The 21594-nt window shown below is 39.9% G+C and overlaps 1 protein-coding gene across 2 annotated transcripts in view; it reads right to left on the minus strand.

Moving 5' to 3' along the window:
- ZNF521 (zinc finger protein 521) overlaps positions 1-21594 on the minus strand; it is a 211956-nt gene that overhangs the window by 182860 nt on the left and 7502 nt on the right. The window lies entirely within an intron of this gene.

Consider the following 21594-nt stretch of genomic DNA (forward strand, 5'->3'; position numbering starts at 1 on the left):
GATGCCTGGTGGTAGTGTTCCCCCACACCCTGAGGGTTAAATCAATCACGTAGTAAGGAGTTCAGCAACAAGGTTTTTCCACCAGTTGGGAGAGATGGGAGGGACCTTTTCTCTGCATTAGGGCATCACCCGCTTCCCCTCATCTCTTGTAATTTTTCATTTAAAAAATATCCAGCTCCTGCAAGGACATTTTGGTGACAGCCTCAGTCTCTCATGTGGTCTCCCTCTGGCACAGTGCAGTTGTGGCTTGTTTTTCAGTATAGGCTTTACAGCTTTCAGTGTTCCCTTTCAGGGGGTATTTTCTATGGAGTTTGAAAACCAACTCTCAGTGGTATCATACCCTAAGATAGTTGGTCACCTCAGTGATGCAGCTCCACTCCTGACCTGCAACAACGCTGCAAATTTATGAAAAGAGGCGACTTCCTATCTGACAACACTATAATCAGCACCAAAGCCAGTAACTAACACAAGCTGTATGTTTATGGTTCACAAGGCATCACATTGTTAATGAGCAGATAAAACAAGAAGAAAGGGCTGTTCTTTGTTTACAATACTCCCCTCATAAGCAACAGATGTCCTGATAGACTAGACTGCATTGGCTTTGTTGGTTGAGAACCTCCCGCTGGCCCTGGATGAGAACCAAGCATCCATACTGATTTTGTTACAATTGTCAGCTACTTTTGTTACTACAAAGCATGAACTGTTGCTGACTCATCTGTGGTCCCATGGGCACAGAGGAAATAATGTATGGAGTCATGCAGTGACTCCATGTATTGTTTTTCCCCTAAGATGACTACTGCTTGTATGCCCAAGAGTGCTTTCTTGTGGGGTGCCACACAGTTTCCTGACATTACCCTTCCTGGTGACTGTGTGCATGAAGAAATGGCTGGCAGACTTACATTCTTCTGGTTTCTGTTGGTGGCACTGAATGATTGATGTGTTTTTTGCCAGAACGAGACTGAGGTGAAGATGAACCATCCAACACCCAGACCAGTGTACTACTGGCAATGAATCATCATTAGTTACCAGAGGCACAGAAAGATGACATAGACTGTTTCAAGAGGGGCAAACATGCCTGAATTCTGTGGTGGTGTGCTGTGGTCCTCCTGGGTTTTGGGCCATCCACATAAAACCAATGGCCAAACAACCTTTTTGTATGTCGTCAGAGGCTCTCAGGGTTTGATCTGTAGAGTGAAGTATAAATTACCATTTTATTCTCCTACAGAATTTCATCTTCAGACCACTTCAAAACTTTGGCTGATGAAAGATGGAGAAATGCCGTTACTGTATATGGTTTTATACAAGAACATTATTACTCTGTTTTGCCATCCACTTTGTCCCTCAGACTCCTTTCAGCCATCCTTTACAATACTGTTCTCATCCACTAATCTTAATGTGGAACCTATACGTGATAGAGGACAGGTCTCCTGAGGTGCTTTACTCAGAGAACACTCCTCTGGTTAGCTCCTGAAAAGCTGGCAGGTGCCCTGTATAAAATCTCCAACTTCATGCATTCAGTTTCCCTTATTTTTAGATTTGTCGGATTTGATGCTGCAGGGCCAGTTTGGTGTGGGTTGTGTTTTGGCTTAAGTGTGCTGGAGGAGAAAAGAAAATAGGGAAGAAAGCTATAGGTAGGGAGTAATTGCGGCAAGTTTAAATATCATTTGCATACTGATCCTAATTACTGCTCCCATTTTTATGAACCATGGTAAACACAGTTTTATAAATTGAAAAAACAAGCTCATGTATTTATTTGTTCTCACACAGAGCTTTCTGTCATGACAGTTTATAAACGCCTACCTTGATGTGCCATCAAGACCTCCTCCCTTAAAACATTTTTCTCAGCCTCTTTGGTCATGGAAGCTGCGGGTGTGATACTCAGACTGTGGCTTTGAGGGGAGGGTGTGCTCTCCTCAGACATTCAAAATCAAGCATTCATCATAGCATATGCCATCGAGAATGACTTGTTTTTATATTCTGCTCAGTGAACCAAGATTATCTACTTCACTGAGAAGAATGATGTAGGAGCCCATCTCCTTTGTTTATTCTGCTTTCAGACAGACAAAAGGCAAGTTTGATGAATGACACATGGATGCCTCAAAAAGTTGTTAACTAGAACCCTTCTATGGTCTCCCACTCCAGAGTTTCACCCTGTCCTTTGTAACATGGCCATCCCCCACACCTCCAAAGGGAAACTGCCTTACATCTTATCCGAAAATGCTTTTCCCCCTTAAAATACAGTTGCAAGGATAATTTCCCTGTCAGCACAGGTTACAGCTTGTTGGTCCAGACCACATTTGCAGTGGGAATTAATGTAATGCTCCCTTTTCATTTCTCCTGGCCAGCAATCACTTCATTTCTGAAACAGAGTGCTGTGTGAGTCTGCTCTATAAAGCCCTGTCTCATGAGCACTGTAGATGTCCTCGAGGCATGAGTCTGATAGTAGTCCAGGTAACTGTGAACACCACCTGAGTGAGGCACAGGGTAATAATAAAGATGACAGCAGTGCCTGTGCTTCTCTTGGCTGTTCTCTTTTGTTTTCATTTTCTATATTTAAAAAACAGTCGGCTTGCTTCAGCTTAAAAATAATGATAAATAAACCAATGACTCAAATTTCTTGAGGAATTTTTTGAGCTGTAACTTTAACAAGATCTCAAGAAATGACCTGTTAGTATTCTCATGTTACTAACACTCAGCAGATGAACTAGCTGTCTACAGCAGGGTCCTTTCCATCACATGCACACTTGAAGTTTGGGTTGGTGATACTAATAGCACACCCTTGAACTGTGTCTCCATTCTTCAACATGACACTAAAAGTGGACTGTGCTGCTCTGGAGCCTTTTGTCAGCTCACAGTGATTGAAAGATCCTCCCTGAGGCTCTTTTCTCCTTAATATCATGCAGAATTTCTGCCTTCTCTTTCAAAAGAAAATTCCTTGTTTAACTTCTCTAGGGTCACTGTATACTAGTGCAAAAAAACAGGTGCAAGACAGGTCTCTCTCTAATGTTAAATTTCTGTACGCTTCAATTCTCCATAGATGATTCACATCATTTCTGGATCAAATTACCTGGTTTTAACTACTGACAGGATCAAATTAACAAGGAAAATGGAATATAAAATGAAACACATTGTAATGAGGGTGTGACACAGAAGTACTGCCAACAGACAGAAACCTGTTCCCCTGTACAGAAAGGTACCCATGCACTCCTGTAACTTGCAGTAGGCCAACAGTGAACAGACAAGTTCTACAGGGTGAGCAATGCATTGGAAATAAACTGCACCTCTGCCTTCCAAGATAAAGCCTCTGTCACTTGGATTCAGGCATCTGCCAAGTTCAGAGGACGCAGATGAGAAACTACCGTTTGCTACTGAAATTTCTATCTCAAAGAGTTGACTCTACCAAAGGTCTGTCACACCATGGAGACAACGTACAACATCAACAAGGAAATTAAGCAGAAGCCAGTACATTTCTGTCCTTTGCAAATTAAATACAGACTTGGCACTTGCACGCTGTGCATTAAAGCAAACATGAAATACCCAAGCTACTGGGGATCTTGCCAGCCCCGGAACTGAAGCAGCATCCTGAGAAAGAGAAGTTGTTTACTTGAAAGTGAATACAACTTTCTTTCTTAGAGAGCTGAACTGTGTGCATGGCATTATACCATATAATGCAGACATAACACAGTCACTGCTCACTACTGCAAGAGTCTTTGCAGAGTGATCCATTGTACTCCCATCTATGCAATAAGCTTTCCTTCTTAAACACCCTTGTCCCTTTTAATATCCAGACCACAATGCAAAATTCTGGGTAACTTCAGCAGTACAGGGGCCTGAACATCCATTATTTGCTCATGCTCAGCCTTCCTCTAAAGGAAGTATAACATAACTAAACATGCATACTATGAACGAAGAGTTTCTGAACAGATATAGTTTAGGTTCCCAAATTAATCTGATTATTACACTAGGCACAAGGCCCTTTCCTCAGGTATTTCCATCTTCACTTCCTCTAGCAAACAGCAATAAGTAACAGCAAATAAAAGGCTGAAGAAAGCTGCCACAGTTATACCTAACTTCTGCTTCTAGAGGAAAGGTTAATCTCTGTATGTTGAAGTGACTACATTGAAATCCAAAGTTCTGTTCCCTCATTTTGGATGCTAGTTCTGCTTTTAGCATCACTTACTTAAAACCACAGAGACATGATCCTGTTTACTGTTTTGTCCAGTCACATTTATTCATGCCAATACTTAAAGCTTGTAAGTTTCATAAATTAAACTGGAGCAGTAATGAGGGTAAAAGAGCAGAGGACTGTCTTGTTAGCTTTCAGTGAAAACAGACATGGATCTCAGGCACCTCTGCATCCTTTCAGCTGTTAAGATATTTATTCAGCAATTAAAGATTTTAGCAATCATGTTATCCACTTCACCTTACTTAACACCATTTGCCATCCTTTCATTTCTTCTAGAGAAGACTTTTTACACATCTGCAAAATTACTTAAGACTGGAAATCCATCTGCAAGTCATAATCTTGTTTCAATGAATAGCACATTATGGTCAGTAAACGAAATGTTCGTTATACTTTAATGCACACCTATTTGCAAATCATTTGGACAAATTTATATGGTATATAGATATGCAAAACAGCCAGACTTAGCAGATGTTAGCCTCTAATCTTAAAGCTTCATTCTTTACTTTGGAGTTGCAGAGAGAGGTATTTGAGAACTCAGATAAGACACACACTTCTGAATACAATTCTATAAACAACAGGCATTTGTATAAGAGCTTGCTATACTTTTCATGAAGATTCACAGAAGATGTTTTCTAAAATAGAAGCTTTGATGGATAGGACCCTGTATTTTAAATCAACATATAAGCATGTAGCAAAGCAGTGTTGGTCCAAATTTTATACCTCCAGATCTTCTCAATCAAGTTCAACAAAACTTAAATTCAGAGCCACAAGAATTCAATTTTTATCCCAAATACAATGGTGTAAACTGTCATGGGAAGAGGACAACGTGGGAACCATGTTTTACAGTTTCAGTTTTATAGCTATATGGAAATCTGTTGTGGGAATGATTGCTGTATATGCATGCACCATGACTTGCTTCTCTGTAACAGTATTAATTAGCATAACTCATATAAGGGAAAGCCTAACTTATAATTCTAATTAAATAAGGTTTGCCTTGTATCAGTAATTCCATCCTGGAGTGCCATATATTCCTCTTTTCCCCCTTAAGCCAAGAGGAAAAGGGCAAACAACAGTGAGAATTGCAACACCACTGAATAAAGAACCTCCCCTTAACATCCTGCATTCCTCAAGGCTCTAACAGCCTTGAGGCTGTTAGATCTCCAGCAGCACTTTCCTGCACTTTAACTGCATGATGCTATTTAAAAATGAACTGAATAGTCAAGGCAGACTTATTATTATGTCTTTCTTGTGTGCTACTTTTCCTTTCAAAATAATCTGTGCATCTTAATGCCCAAAATTTGGAATGGAGCATTCCTGAAAAATAATTTCCTGGTATACCATTTCACTTCATATGCAAAAGTTTCCTTCACTGATGGCCTGGAAGAGGTGGTGAAAAGTGTTAGATTGTGGGATGGTCAAGAACAAAGCAATGTGGAGAATGCTAATAGTCAGTGAAATTACTTACCTCTGCCGGTAAAGTTAAATTTGTGTCTGAAGTTTACTGCTTTTCAGTCTACAAATAATTTCTTTATGCTTACTCAGCTTAAAGAAAACTGGTAGTTCTGGGCCCCAGACAAGAGAAGAGACCACTAAATGTGCCAGAAAGGTGTCTTTTTTGGGAAACAGAGTGTTTTGGGATCATGACCTCATGTGTATCTCACCTTCAGTAATTAAGTTCATTTTTTATTTAATTTTCAAGCATCCTTAGATATTCCTAACCTTTCTGAGACACTGTGAGGATAAATACACCAAAGGCTTAAGGCAAAAAAAGTACTGTCACATCAGGAGCTAAACCCCAGACAGGCAGCATTTAAGAGAGACACACTCAGTATTTCTTCACCAATCACTCAAAATGGAAGTTCAAATTTATTTAAAAAAAAAAATAAAAAGCTGTATTGTTATATGCCTTTCTCTGGATGAAAACATTAAATTTAATAATTATCTACACAAAGCAGAGGATTCTGATGTAAGTAAGAATAAGTAAGTGATTACTTGTGAAAAGTAACAGTAATTTGTCTAACTCATCTATCCTCACCTAGTCCCCTCCACATTCCGCTGTGCATTCTCTGAACCTCTTTCATGTACCTTGGCTTTTCAGGATCACTTATTTTAAATAGCTTGAAATGTCCTCATAGTTTAACAATGGAAGAAATGAGCGGACTTTAAACCTATTTTCTTCACGAGGGAGCAACGGCTTTCATTAATTTTCTTGTCAACAGTTAAATAGAAACATTTCCTCACTTTCTTCCTCAAATCTGTATTGAATAACCATATTGGTTGTTTCATTTATGAATCTACTGAAAGGACAGACAACTAATCATAACACAAAAATCCTTAAAATGAGAAACAATAGTTTTTGATGAATGGATTTCTACTACTCGTAAGTTTTCTTTTAAAAAAACTTGGCATAGGAAACACACATCATTATTCCCTTTCTACCAGCACAAGTACCTTCTGTATTCTAAGCAAATGTAATACAGAATGGAAGACAGGTAAGAAATTTTTAAAATGAATGAGAAATTGGGGGTGATGAAAAGGAGTTAGAAAGACCCAGCCTTGAATAATGAGGCAATGTGAAGAAGGTTAATATTCTGTGAAATTACTTACCTTTACCTGTAAAGGTAAATTCTAGTCTGAAGTTTACTAGCTTTCAGTCTGGGAATAATTTCTTTATGTTTCCTCAGCTTAGAGAAAACAGTGGTAGTAATGCTGAAGAAGTAGGCTCAGTGAACAGGTCTAATTTTAAATAACAGGGAAGAAACAAGTCATCAAGTATGCCTTAGATTGGAAATAGGAATTTTGTTCTTTCCTCCCTTCTGCTCCAGCTCATAGAAAACAGTGCAGACTGGGTACAAAAGGATCGTGCCAAAGAACAGAAGACAATTCATGAGATCAGTTTTAGAGTCACAAATTTTAAGTAATTTTATTTAGCTATTGGTCTTTGAATGATTAATACACTCACTACATGAACTTCAAATGAACTACATAAATCTGACCCAGGTCTGTGTTAAAAAAAAGAAGACAAAAAAAAACAGAAATAGAGGGAGAAGCATAAGATTCTGCAGGCATTTTGCTCAGACAGGCTTAGTGTTTCTTAAAATATGGTACACCTGATTGTGCCCATAAGGCTGGAAAATGGGAGTGTTGCAGTCTTTACTTACACAATAATATAACATTACACATGCTATTTTCAAGGCATTTCACCAGTATAGGCTAGCTATCCATGCACAAATATAGATACTTTTTGGAGATGATGGACAGCTTCTTGAGGGGAAAAAAAAAAGACTGTCCCTGTTTCTTATAGCTGAAATGCTACCAAAAATGCTAACTGAGAAGTATATTTTTGATTGAAACATACAATACAATTATACCGGAATTTACAGGCAAACGCTATCATACAAAAGACAACTACAGAGTTCTGTATTGGAGCCATGTCCCTAAAGCTAATATGCAATCTAATTAACATGCAATTACTCTTCTTTCACTGTGATTTAACTGCTCATTTTAAGGAGTAAGAAAGAAGAACCTTTTATCTAGCATTTTAAGCAATGTATGAGAGTGAAGGAGAAAGAGGATACTACAGTGTACAGTTTAGAGCCAGACAGAAGTTGCAATATCTTCTTAAGAAAAAGATGCTTGCTGAAAAATCTCTCTGCCATCCAAAGGACACTTCCGTGGGAGCAGAGGAAATGTTAACTACCATTGTTACATTCCAAGTAAAATTTCTTCAGTTCCAGTATCACCAAATGCAACCATAATGAAAACTTATTTTTAGTCAATAACAAAATAATCAAAATTTCTTTTTCATTTGTTTGTCAAAGATGTGGCTCTCTGCTCTTCCCATTCCCCCTCCTCAGAAGTAGGCATAAAGTTCTGCTAAAACTATATACTTCATTAAGAAAATAGCTGGCAAGCCCTATAAACTATGCAAATAACATTTGGATTGCAAACCACATTTACTGCACTTGGCTGATGGAAGAATGATTATTCCATGTCTCAATTCACTAAGAGCATATTGACTACTTACATACACAACATTTCCTGTACACCTAATAGTTTCCATGATTTGGTAAACACATTCCACATATCCCAGTTAAAGGTTTCAAATCCAAACTTTTCTTCCACAGAGTATCCTGTATTTATACATCCTAGAATGTTATGGAAGGAAAGGGTGGAATGCTGCACACATTTTATGGCGATTGTACTGGGCTCTGTTAAAACCTGTGGTTTGATTTTGAAGCTACGTAGTAAGAGGCAGAACCCCAAGCTTCCATGAGTGTGCATTACAAAGCATACATTATGTCCTCTATCAAAAGTTACGTAATTTGACAGCAAAATGTATAAGTAAGCCCATAATTACCTTAAGCATCTGCCACACAGTCAACCCTCTGGGCTCACAAGTCAAAATATTGTGCTAGAGCTCCCAGAGAGTAGACATAAGGAGACAAGGGAGGGCCAAAATATGACTTTAGGGTTGAACACTACTCTGAGCGCCTTCCTTACCTCCTTGACTCAGAATGTCTGGGACCAACAGCCCTTGGAGGCAAAATATTCCCCAGCTATGGCTGGATGATCAGGGCCAGCCTCTCTCTGTGCATGGTAAAAGAGGCTGTGCTGCCAGTTACCTCTGAAACGAAGGGGTGACAAAGAAGAGCCACACCATTCTGAAGCACAAAACTTCCATGAGTACTACAAAGCATCAGCCAGGTTTTGACAATGTGCATGTGGAATAATCCACCCACTCGCACCTCAAAAGTTGTGGTGCTTTTTGTGGACACTGAGACCCTGTGGCATTTTTCACAAGAGCAGTAGGCTTGCCACATTATTCTTGGACAGAATTTCTTGTCTCCCCCTACTATGTCTCATTGGTGTTAGCTGCTGTCTTCTGCAAAACTGACTACATTTCATGCTGTTGTAGGTAAATAGTTGTTAAAAAATTTTGGAACTTAGAGAATGAAAGGCCTTGTGCAATTCTTACAGGTATATATAACATAAGGTTCCCCCACATGCAAAGAACAATTCTGACTCGGTGAACATGTATTCATTCATTATAGCCCTGTTCACCACCCTCACAGATCTACTGACTGAGGTGCAGTTTCAAAACCACTGTATGAAAAAAATCTGTGGGACTCACAGCATACAGAGATGCTCTTTGATTTCATATCCAAGATGATGAATTTTGTAAGAGCTAGAATTCAGCCTTTAATTTTTATTGGGCCTCTTTCCATGCCTGTAGAGGAGACCTGCACAAGAAATTTTAGGCACTTCAGGCACTGTCCAACAACTGAAATGCAATGGAAAAGGCTCCATGCCTCTCATGAAGCCAAGTCTGTATCCACAAACTCACCCTCAACAGTATGTCAGGGTCAGCTATGCCTGCACTGACAAAAAAACATATGCTTTGTGGAATTCCAAATGCTCTTTTGTCCCATGCTATGAAGGGTGATTGTTCCTACCACTTGGGAACTTGTCATACATTCAGTGGTATTCACAATGGTATATTCCTGAAGAAACATTACACAAAAGCCAGAGCATTTACAAAAATAATTAAAAAGTGATCAAATCAAAGATAAACTTGTTGCAATGGATGACTGTGCAAATAACAAGATGGGCTGTAGACCTGAGACTACAGCTATATTCTTGGTTCCCATAAAAAGCACCATCAAGTCCAGCAGAGGCTGTAGAATGAAACCAAGTATTTTGACCGAATTTTGCTCTGCTATTCTTGCTGAAATACTGAAGTACTCAACAGGAATAGTAGCACTACTCTAGATACTGTAGAGGAAAAAGGGTACAAACAGTAGAAAAGCAGAATGCAAAAGGAGGGAGAACAGACAAGAAGGAGAAGCAGTTGGGATATTCCAGGACCACAGAAAATCATTCCTACCCTTCTCAGCCAAAGGGAGAACTGCAGGGTTACCTGACCTGCAGATAGTGAAAAAGGCAATAGAAATAAAAGCACAGTTCCAGAAACCCTCAGTAAAAGAATGGGAAATATAGAGATAACAAGGACAGAAAAGTAGTCTCAATAGCAAGTACAGTAAATAACAAGATAAAAATCAACGACAGTGGCAGTCAGAGAGAGTCACAAAAGAGGCAGAATCTAATTTTAATAAGATAAATTGCATTCTTCCATTTCCTCAGCCTTTTTTACCACAGAGTTTTACCAGGGAGTGTCTGGTATCATGGCAGACAGGGGAAGCTTTTCTACTTTCAAACTTACCTGCCACAGGAAGCTGTTTGCAAATAACTGCAGTTAATGCCACAGCCTGTCGCTTGTTTGGGAAGTGCTTTGTGAAAATAAGTTGGTTAAGCACTGACTAATTTTAAATGACAGAGCAATAGAAAGGCAGAGATCAAGGTGCCAAGGAGAAGAATCTTGAGAGAAACAGAATGAGAATTTGAACTCACTAGAAGAAATCCTGCCCTCTGCGAACATAATAATGACTTTTCCACTGGCTTCAGTGAAGCAAAGATTACAGACAACAACCTATGGACAAAAACTGAAGAACATTCTCCAGTCAGGCTTGACAGATGCCTGTGAAGAAATGATTATCCTGTAATACACAATTTTCTAATCAGAACATAACTGAAGGAGCAAATATTAAACCTGTTTTAAGTATTTCAAAGGCAGTTTAGAAGAATAATTAGCATCATACAGAAATCTATGGTTATTGACACATTAAAATAGTTCAGGACAAAGATGTGTTGCTTAGAAACTGAATTTACAGGAAAAATCGAACATGCTCAGTGTTTTGCAAAAATCCAAGCATCATTCCTGGCCACGTACTGAAGTCGGATAACAACAATAAGAAATAAACACATACACATGAAAAATTAATGACGTTAATTAATGTGTTGATGGTAAAACTGATGTGTTATGCACTCATGCTGAAGCCTGCATTTGTCAGAGAAAGGTGAATTAGCAACTGCCAGTCTCATTTCCCTGTGCTTTGCTTTTACAGCTGGTAGAAGCCTTGCAAAGTACTTGAAAAACTTGACCCTTCTCCAGCCTCCCCCGCATGAGTCACCCAACCTTCCTTCAGTCATTAGACTGCACTTCCTGCTGGGATCCAGCAGTAAAACAAATGAGAGACACCAGTTCTGGTCACAGTGAGGGAGGTAATAAAGTAGTGACAGGTATTTTTATGAAATTTAAAACTAATTCCCATATATTATACACATCGACTAAGTGCCAATCCATGGCACTATCTTATGTAGAGCTCTATTTCAAAAGACATCTTGACAGGCTCCAGTCCATTCTCTGTCCTGAAAGCATACTTTTGTTTTCACATAAAGGCAAAATAATTTCCTGCACTTTATATGCTTCAGAAATATTACACAGAAAAATATTAAATCTCTTTACTTGTACATGTACAGCAACATTTTTGATAAAACTTTTAAGCATAAATATGAACCAACATTTCATAGATGAAGTTCCAGTGTTTCATGTCATTATTTAATCCATGACAAGTACTCCTTGACAAGTTTGAATATTTCAGAAGATTAAGCACAAGATAAGCAGAATATTGACTGCCAGTTCACCTTTTATAGTTAGTTTCAATGATAACTCTCCGTTCTACCATGTCTTTCATATGTCTACATTTTTGAGAAAATCACACTTTCTTCCCCCAGGAAATGAATCCCAAATGAAGCATCCATTGAGAGAAGTGATCACACTTAGTCAGACAAATTTAATAACAAATTTACCCTTTTCTGTCCACAGATCCTCCTGGTATTTTAGTTTCAAACTTGCCTAAAATTACACTAACTGTGCTAAAAGGACTCCTGTCCCCATAAACTCCTTGGGTTCATTCCACAGTGCACACAAGAGACTCATCCCTTTAAACTTCAAGGAGTTCCCAGTGCAGTGTAGAAGAGAAAAATTCGGAGATTATGGAATAATCATCTCCAAATCGATCAATTTCCCCCGAAGGTAAAAAACCGAAAGAAAGAAAAAAGTTGAACAGTTCCAGCTTGTCTTCTTGAAGGGAAAGTACCTCCAGGGCATGTTGTAGAATGATCCCAATCTCTTGCTCCTGATGCTTATTAAGAGGTCATAGGTATCAGTTACACTACAGCATTCCCAAATGATAACCTCAGCTAAGGACAATGACCTCTTAGTACAAGTACAGGGATATAAAATTAGGAATATTAAGGGTCCACACCAAGAAGGAATTTGACTCAACTATCAGTCATTTTGGATGAACAGTTGGAATAAATGCATAGCTGGTGTCTTGTAAAAGACAGAGGAGATTTAGTAAAAGGGACTTCAGGTTCCAATATTTTTCACCAATGCAGCACCCTGTGTCAAAGCTAAATTTCTATTGATCATTACAGTGGATTTCCACAACAGAGTATTCAATACCAAAAGGTGTCTTTCTCAAAAGGCACAAGGTATAGCTCAGAACACCCTGGGTAAATTAAAAGGTGCTTTCTCTTTGTCCTAAACCAATTCCTCCAAACTAACAGAGTCACAGTATAGAAGCAGAAGTGACTTTACAACCATCTCAGACAGGATATTATGCCAAGACCAGGCAGGGACTAGAATGTTTTCAAGGACCTTTCTCCTCCAACTACTCTCTTGTTTCCTAAAAAGTGGGGGTTTTAGACGCTCCAGATTATGTTTAAAAGGATAAACAAAGCCCATGTGGGTGGTGTGTTAGTGAACTACCACATTGCCCAGAAGCCTTAACACTCTACAGCTGATTGTATAAACACGAATTAAGGTTTTTCTACAACTGTATTAAGCAAAGTGTTAAAGAGCTGTGGGGCATTTTGTTACATTTGGTTTTCAAGCTATGAATTTAACTGCTGAAAATATAAGTAATGATAATCTGTTGTACCTCCCATTCCGTTCATTTCTAAATGGTAATTAAAGTAAGCGCCAATAATAAAAACAGCAAGTATTTCAAGAAAATTATTTTAGAAGGTGCAGGAAATTCACCACTTAAAAAGGCTAATTTGTCATGGCAACAAGACCCATTTTGTAATACACTGACAATATATTATAAATATTCCAGTAAAATAGAAGCATAAAATAAACAACAGGTATTTACTCCAAGGTAGTTGATTCTCTGAAACCCTGTAGTCAATATGGACTGGAGGTGTATATCTATATATACATGCAAGACAATCATTATTTTATTTCTAATAGTGTGTCTATTAGAATCATACACATGAATTCCCATTGTACTGGGTAAAGGTCAGGGTACCTACAACCCTGTATCAGCAGCAGCTTTACAATTCAAAGTCTGTATTGCTGAGGACTGTGAAAAACAAGACAAGCTTGGCCACAGGATCCGTATCGATTACAACAGTAATTGGAAGGAACATAGTTATCATAGGGTAAGTAATGACTATTTTTTCTTTTTCACATATGTGCCAGTGTTGATGATTCCCCCACCCTCTCTGTTCCTTTCCCTGCAGGCAAACATCTTCCTTGGACAACAAGAATTAGGAATTTCAGCTGCATAGATCAAATAGTGATTATAGTACTGCTTTCCCAAAACTGGAATGAGCACTGGTGGTTATGCCCTGCACAGAATGCCTGATAAAGGTCAGTGCATTACCTCATGTCATCACCTGGCAGATCTCAGAAACTGGACCCTCTTCTGAAGCAGGCGGGAGATGTCACTTGAACACTCAGAGAGCAAGGTTAATATTCAATGGGAAAGTCACAGTAGCCAAACAGTAATGCAGAGAGATACCCTGTACTGCCCATTTGGAAATGCTCTGTGAGGAAACGGCTTGACCTTTAGAACACCCAGCAGTGGCTATAAATAAATGGAACAACAGACTGTCACTGTAATAAAGCAAAGTTCTGGACCTAGCTAGGGCAGATTTTCAACAGAGTGCCAGGGAGGCATTTGAACTAACTCTGAAAAAGCCAGGGAGCCAGCCAAGTCAGTGCTTCAATATGGGGTGGTGATGGAGGGCTAGCTTGGAAAACACAAAATAGAAAAGCCAGAAGAGGAACAATTTATGACATTATCATGGCTCCTCCCAGAACCTAATGATATTGCACTCACCCACAACAGAATGTCAGGCATCCCAGTTGATGCTTTCACAGTTGTATGTCAAAAATCACCGTATAGATATGTCCTCTGCTATAGCCTGGGACTATGACTGTAAGTCATACTGCTAAGCATGACTTGGGAAGAAGACACTGAACCAAGGTATACTGTTTATGTAATATGTTGTCTTTCTCGGGGGAGACCTTACTGCTCTCTATAACCACCTGAAAGGAGACTGTAGCCAGGTAGGGGTCAGCCTCTTCTCCCAGGCAACAAGTGCTAGGACCAGAGAAAATGGCCTCAAGCTGTACCAGGAGAAGTTCAGGTTGGACCACAGGAAGAACTTTTTAACTGAAAGGGTGGTTAAACATTGGAACGGGCTGCCCAGGGAAGTGGTCGCGTCTGCATCCCCGGAAGCATTCAAGAAACAACTGGACATGGCACTCAGTGTTATGGTTTAGCTGACAGGGTGGTGTTCACTCAAAAGTCAGACTCAATGATCTTGGAGGTCATTTCCAACCTTAATGATTCTGTGATTTTAAACCAGACTCTGGGTGGCACATACATGGTGTCTTGTAGCCTGCAAACCAGTGTACTGTTGTCCTCAGGATTCACTTTTACCTTCAGTGAAAGAGTTTTACTTGGGAACATCTGAGCAAAAGTAGTCAAAAGCTTGGTTCAAGTGTGTGATGGCCAAGTCCCAGGAAGACATGGGTTCATGTTCCAGACAGGAATGTACACCTTGGGTATTAAGAGCCCTTTGGACCAACTCTGCTGCCTACTCCATTTGCCCAGTAAGGCATGGATAGCTGCTAGATGAGCCCTGAGAGCCCCATACGAGATCCCAGATTATTTAAATGTGAAAGACAGCAGAGAGACAGTTCTACCAAGAACTACACCTGGTAACTGCTGCACTGGGGCTGCCTACAGCAAATCCCTTTGCCAGTGAGAGAGCTACAGTCTCGAGTTGAGCAGTTTCTGCTGCAGATCAGGACTTCTGGGCCAGCAAGGGGGTGTCTCTGTCCATGGTACTCAGTGAGGCAATGGTGCCATCACCAGTGCAGGGACACCAGATCAGATCCAGTATCTTGACATTATGTTGGGAATTCAGGTTCTCATGGTGCAAAGTCCTTAGTGGACACGTGGAGTAGATAAGCCAACCACAACTCTTTCTAGTATGTGCTAAGAAAATCATCAGCATTTTTTAGTGGTGGAAAGTCAGGCTAGAACATAGATGAAAATAGGAAGAAAAATTGGGGAAAAAATATCAGTGAAAGACATACAGGAAGCACTCAAACCCTCTTGGAAGACACTGGTTGCTTCCTCTCCCACCTGAATTAGAGCAAGAGTTCTGGCATTTACAGTTAATACTCATGAACAGGTTTGTTACAGGGCTTCCCCAATTCAAGACTAACAGTTCCATGATACAGACCATCAGCTGCTTTCTATTACAGGAGGTCACTGACAGACAACTCAGGAAATGCTACAGGCTGCTTTTAAAACACCCAGGAGATGAAGATCTACTGGTTTTATGACTGATTAACAATCTCAAGAGCAGAGATTAATGGTTTCCAAGCAAAAGGGAAGGGGGTTTATGCCTCCTTGCCTGTGTTAGCTGTTCATCATGGATCCTCAAGATAAGCACAGGAGTTTTGAAGAACAACCAGAAGGCTGTGCTCTCTACTTTCACAGCTTCCAGCTACAGCATATACAAGTTCCCTCCATATCTAAGAATTATTTTCACAGAATTTTGATATGAAAATCTAAGAACACAATTACCAAGACCTTCATCTATTCTCCATAGGAGCATGAAGTTTTGCATATGAACTTCTGTATGGCAGATTCTGTATAGCCTTGGCCATTCAATACTGCATATAAATCTTTCATTCAAGTCCAGTGAGAGGTTTTATGTTGCTCTTTGAATTCAAAATTATGATCTTGGGAGGCAGAAGCTGTAGTTACCACCCTATTCCCCTTTTTCCCCAAATATCAAGGATTGGGAGTTGCAGATATGGGTCCTGGACCACATAATAATGAAAGGATGTGAGACTACAAATTGGAAACTACCTTATGAGTTGGCTGGGACAAGAAACTAGAGGTGAGGATCTGCTTTCCACTCTGTCAAACAGAATATCATTTTGTGAAAAAGAAGGCAGAAGTTTGTGGTCCAAAGCAAGTGGAAAAGTAGAAGTGGGAAGCCCTCTAAGGAAAGAGGCCTGAGCTCAAGTCCCCAGTCCAAACACTGTTTGTCTTTTATTCAATAACTGTTTAATGTAAAATCCATATGCAGTCCTTGGTGCAGGAATTCTCTAGAGAAACAGGGTGACTCTCAAGTGAAGTAACTGTACTTGGCAAACAGTGCTTGGCAGTGTGCCACCAACTGCAATGAAGCAGATGAATATGCTTTTGGTGCATCATATATTTAACTTCTTAGGGTCCTTGTCCTCAGAAGCACTTTGATCAAGCTCAGATTTTTCTCTGTGATGCTGAAATGACCATGGAGCTTTGCCCTGTATCTTTCTCCACACATGTAGTGGAAACCGAAAAAATATTGTCAAGAAATGCAATATGTTTGGCCAGGATTCTTTTACTAGCAGGAAGAGCTGTTCTAGCTAGGACATCAAAGCATGGTAACACCAAGTGTTCGTAAGATTGATCTTGTAGTCTCACTGTGCACAGCATACAACCTTTGGGACTAAAATCTCATGGAAAGTTTTCAAGTCTTCTAGTGAAGGAGATGGTCGTGGCATTACCAACCCATTCAGAAAGATGGAAGATTCCTGGGCACTAGGAAGAAGAGAAAAGAGGCAAGAGAAGGAAACCATTACAGTGGAATCTCTATTGCCTCCTGTTTGCTAAGTCCATGATCACTCATGGTGCATGCTGTCTGTAAAAAGCTGTTAGGTAGCACATGCTCCTCATATCTAGACATGAAAGTAGGTGTTTCTCAGGATGATGATGAAAATCAATTTTGGTCTTAATTAGAAACATAGAAATACTGACTTATCTATGAGTTCCCACCCTCATGATACTCCAGTGCTGATGGAGACCAGCACTTGGAACAATGAGCCCCTAATACATCTGCTGGAATTCTTTTCAGATGGCATCAGAGAAGAATCTCTGAGCAAGGCTAGAGGGCAGGACTGCATCTCTTCATTGGCAGGGGACACACAGCTATGACCAGTAACCTTTCCAATACCAGAAACAGCTTAGGTGATAACAGGAATGGCTATCAGCTCTACCTGACATACTTAACCTGTCAGAGCTCTAGAACTAAGTTAGACCCTAAAGCATAAAACAGAGCCTGCCTAACAACCTAAAGGCAAAGAAATATCTCCAGTGGAGAAATAGCTCATGTCTTTTCCCTCAGACCATGCTTAGCCTTGAAGCTAGGACTGCATATGATTCAGTAGCCTGCTTTCAGGCAAGTTTTGCACCCTGTGATGCCAACAGGGCTAGTAGGAAAGTTCTGTAACATGCTCTGTAACTCACATTGGGGTGGAGAATGGCAGACTTGTGTGCCACCATGTCCACTGCTGCTGAGTTATTCAGCAACTCAGCCAGCTAGACCAGTATGTTCACTGCATGTTTATGCTCCTTGTTCCAGTATCACTCTGGTTATGGCTGAGATTTCTGACGCCAAAGTGATCTAGAAGAGTACCAAGCTTGAGCTGGATACCTCTGCACACAGAGCCAGCCAGTGGAGAGGCAGTTCTCACACAGACACGGGAGACTTCATAAAGCAGGATCCCTGAGGACTGAAAGGGAAAATAAACGCACAAAGCACTGTGCAGGAAAAAGGGATTATAAATTGAGCTGGAGACAGTAAGAGAAAGTGTCTGACACATTGTGTCCTACCAACAGCATATATGGCAGCAACGAAAAAGGTTAAGTTTCTTTTCTTGATGGCAGAAGAGAGGAGGTGCAGTTGAGGGTTTATCAGTAGTGCATCATATTTGATGCTGTGTTCAAGTTCCTCCAGTGAGATCCAGACTGACATATACTAGAAAGATATCAGGCTCATAGCCCTGCTAATTGGACCCTTTGCTTATAAAAACAACATAGAGGATGACAATGTGCAAGTGGCTTGAGTTATTAAATGAAATGCTGCAGGAAGAACACAGTGAGAAAAGCATTAACATCAGAGAGAAGCACTATTAAATCCATGTTTTTATTGCCAATCTTTTGTAATGACTAAATGAATATAGTTCAGCATCTTATCTGTCCTTGGTTGCAAAGAATTTTTCGAACTTTTCCCCCCATTTATCCATTATCTGTATTCCACAAACATCACAGGAATTGTCAGCAATTAACATAAATAAATCATCACCTTTTCAGAGAAAGCTTCGGTACAAGAATTTCAGATGATAGCAAAAAATATTACTAAATAGCCCATGAAGGGCCTGTTCCATCCCCCACTGAAGTCAATGGGAATCTTTTCACTGACTTCAATGGATACTGGATCAGACCCAAATTGAAAAGATCAATAGCGCACACATTAGGATAAAAGAGCAGCTATGCCCTCCTCCAGAAAAAAGAACATGAGTTCAATTCAAACAACAGATTACAGAAAGGAACCAGTTGGGGACAACTTTTTTCTCCTCCTTTGAAAATATCTGCAAGAGAACAGCAATTCATGATCCTGAGAGCTACATCTCACAGAGGTGTAAGTAACTCTCATCTTCCACTGTCCTCTGAATAGGGGGGGGTTACTGACACTTTGAGAGATTGGGAGCACTGCTTAATAAACCAGCTCCCTTCTCCTCATTCGTGTCTTTGGTTGAGAGTACAGAATGAAGATTCAATAAAGCAGTTTTACTCCTTCCACTGAGTTGCCAGAACTTCAGAGGAACACATCTGATATTTTCAAATGCAAAAACTAGAAGCCAGAGCATCAGTTTGAGAACCTTAAGTGGCAAGCCTCATTTTCAAGCATTTTACAAGGCTGGTAGAACTAGGCGCAGTCGAGACACTGTGACACTCAAACGTCACGTTTCATATTCAGTGTTTTACTAGAGGGTTGCCTTAAGCCATTGTTTTGTCATCCTGTTTGTTCCAGCAACATAGTTGTAGATTTTACCCAATAAAACTGAATGGAAAATGACCCTACAACTGGATCAACATACACAGTTCATAAAGTCTCACAGTGCAGCTCCCTGTGCATCTCACAGAGCACCACAGTGAAGCTCAGTAAAATCCAGACAAGCTGCAGCAGCTGGTACAGCCATCAGAAGAATAGGTTTGGAGGGCTTCACAACTTAAACGTGGCCTTCAGAGGATGACAGCCCTGGCATTTTTACATAATGGGCATCTTAGATAACTCTTCCCTGCCTGAGACTCAGACTGGAAACATCTCAAGATAGATGATACACTCTGCCCTCCTCCAGAGACGACACAGTTGATCCAAATAGCAGAATACAGTAGGAAAAAGTACATTTTGTAAACCTCTTGCCTTTCATTAACAACGTAGTGACTGACATGTTTGTAGACATATTAGTTGACTCCTTAGAGTGTCTCCTAATTTCTGTGGGACTCCTCCAAAAGGACACAATCAGAGCAATTATGTAAGACCCTGTTGCATCAGAGGACTGTGATGGGAAAGGGAGGTGCAACTAGCTCTTCTTGATAACACTTTCTTTTAAAAAACTTTTCAGTGTGACACCCAAAGGTGCTTGTGGAAGTCCAAGAGAAAGACAAGAGTCCAGGGAGCTTGACTAAAATGCTAAAAGCAACCCTTATTTTTGTCAAATATATATTGTGCTTCAGAACAGAAAGTTACGCTTCTTTCTGTCAACTGTTTGTCACAGACTATCTAAAAATAATCTAAGCCAATGAGGTTGTCTTAAATGTTGTGTCCTTAGTGTAAGGTTATACATGCACCTTAGGACCCTGCATTGAATCTACCCCACTAACCACCTGTTTAGGTTTTTTTTTTGCCTAAGAAGAAATCCTCAACACCAGCCATGTCATTCAGGCCCCTTTTTCAACTCTAAGGGTGTATTTAGGTCATTTATATTTAGAAACAGAGGACAGTTGGCTTTTTGTCAACTTTGTACTCCAGAAGGGTGTGTAGTTTTGGTTTTTGTTCACTTCATTAGCTTCCACACTGCCTGGTCTCTACCCATTCACTGTCACAAATTTCCTTGAAAGAGAGGCAAAGATATTTTTAGGAACTTAAACAATTTCCTTCAAGATTCAGTTTCACTTCCCCATCCTCTGCCATCGTATGTACGTGTATTCCTACCTTCACACATGCCCCTCAGCTTGACTAATACAGCATCCTTATTTTCACTCTCATTTAGCAACACAGCTCTCAGCAAGAACTGCTGTGTTCAGGAGCAGTGGTCCAGGATTCTTCCTATTTACTGCTCCCCTCACCTGCTTTTCTCCAGTTTCTTAACCCAACCGTGCAAGCACTGTTCAGTGCATTCTGCTTGCAGCTTTAAATCAGAGGAAACACTTGGTAGAAGGGGGCAGCAACTAACTAACCAGAAAGGAGAAACAGCTGTGTCAGAACAAGGAAAAAAAACCACAGGGAGAAATAAATGGGCTCTGAGACAGTGAAGGGGAGAGCCAGGGGACTGAGGCAAGGGGAGTGCTTTCTGGGAGAGTGAAGGAAGAGATAAGTTAAGCCACCAATTTTTCAACACAAAGTGCAAAAGAAAGGAGAGAGGTGTGAAGAAAAAGGGAGAAAAATGTTTAAGTTATTTCAAGTCAAGAGAGAATATCCATACTGCCAGAAATAATGAGCACTGTAGACAAATACATTCTGGAAGTTTGTAGGAGTGATTAGAAAATGATTGAATTGATTGTATCTCAAGTCAGAAATACATTTTACAGGCAAGAAAAAGCAAAGCAATATATTAATAAAAGTAAACACTTCTTGCTGCAGCAGATTTTCATCTTCCATAATTTGAAGTGAGGATTAAAATCATTTGACAAATCCACATTACTTCCTCAATCTTTCTTCTTCTCCTGCCCACTTATTCCTCTTCTGCTCATCATCTTTTCACTCTTCATCCTCAAGAGTGGTACTGCTATCTGACTTTTATGTCTCATTCTGACAGGGCTTAGCCTATGGACCTATTTGAACCAAAACTCAGGAAGCTCTCCAAACACAATGCCACTTTACACACAATGACACTTTCTAAAAGCATTCCCAAATGGGAAGGATGGTTTTTCTTACTTACAAACTCATAATAAAGAAAGGTTTTTAACAAAACTTCACTACATAATAAATACATTTTCCACTGTACAGGCTAAAAATAAAACACTATTTAATAAAAAATTTAAATGCCTTTCTCTTGACACTGAGCCTGTTTGGACCTACAGTGTATACCATCGAAAAACCTACTAAATTTAAATTCAGCAGGTTTCACATGGTTTTCTCAG

The sequence above is a fragment of the Coloeus monedula genome (genome assembly GCF_965178545.1).
Source record: "Coloeus monedula genome assembly, chromosome: 1".
Taxonomy (NCBI): domain Eukaryota; kingdom Metazoa; phylum Chordata; class Aves; order Passeriformes; family Corvidae; genus Coloeus; species Coloeus monedula.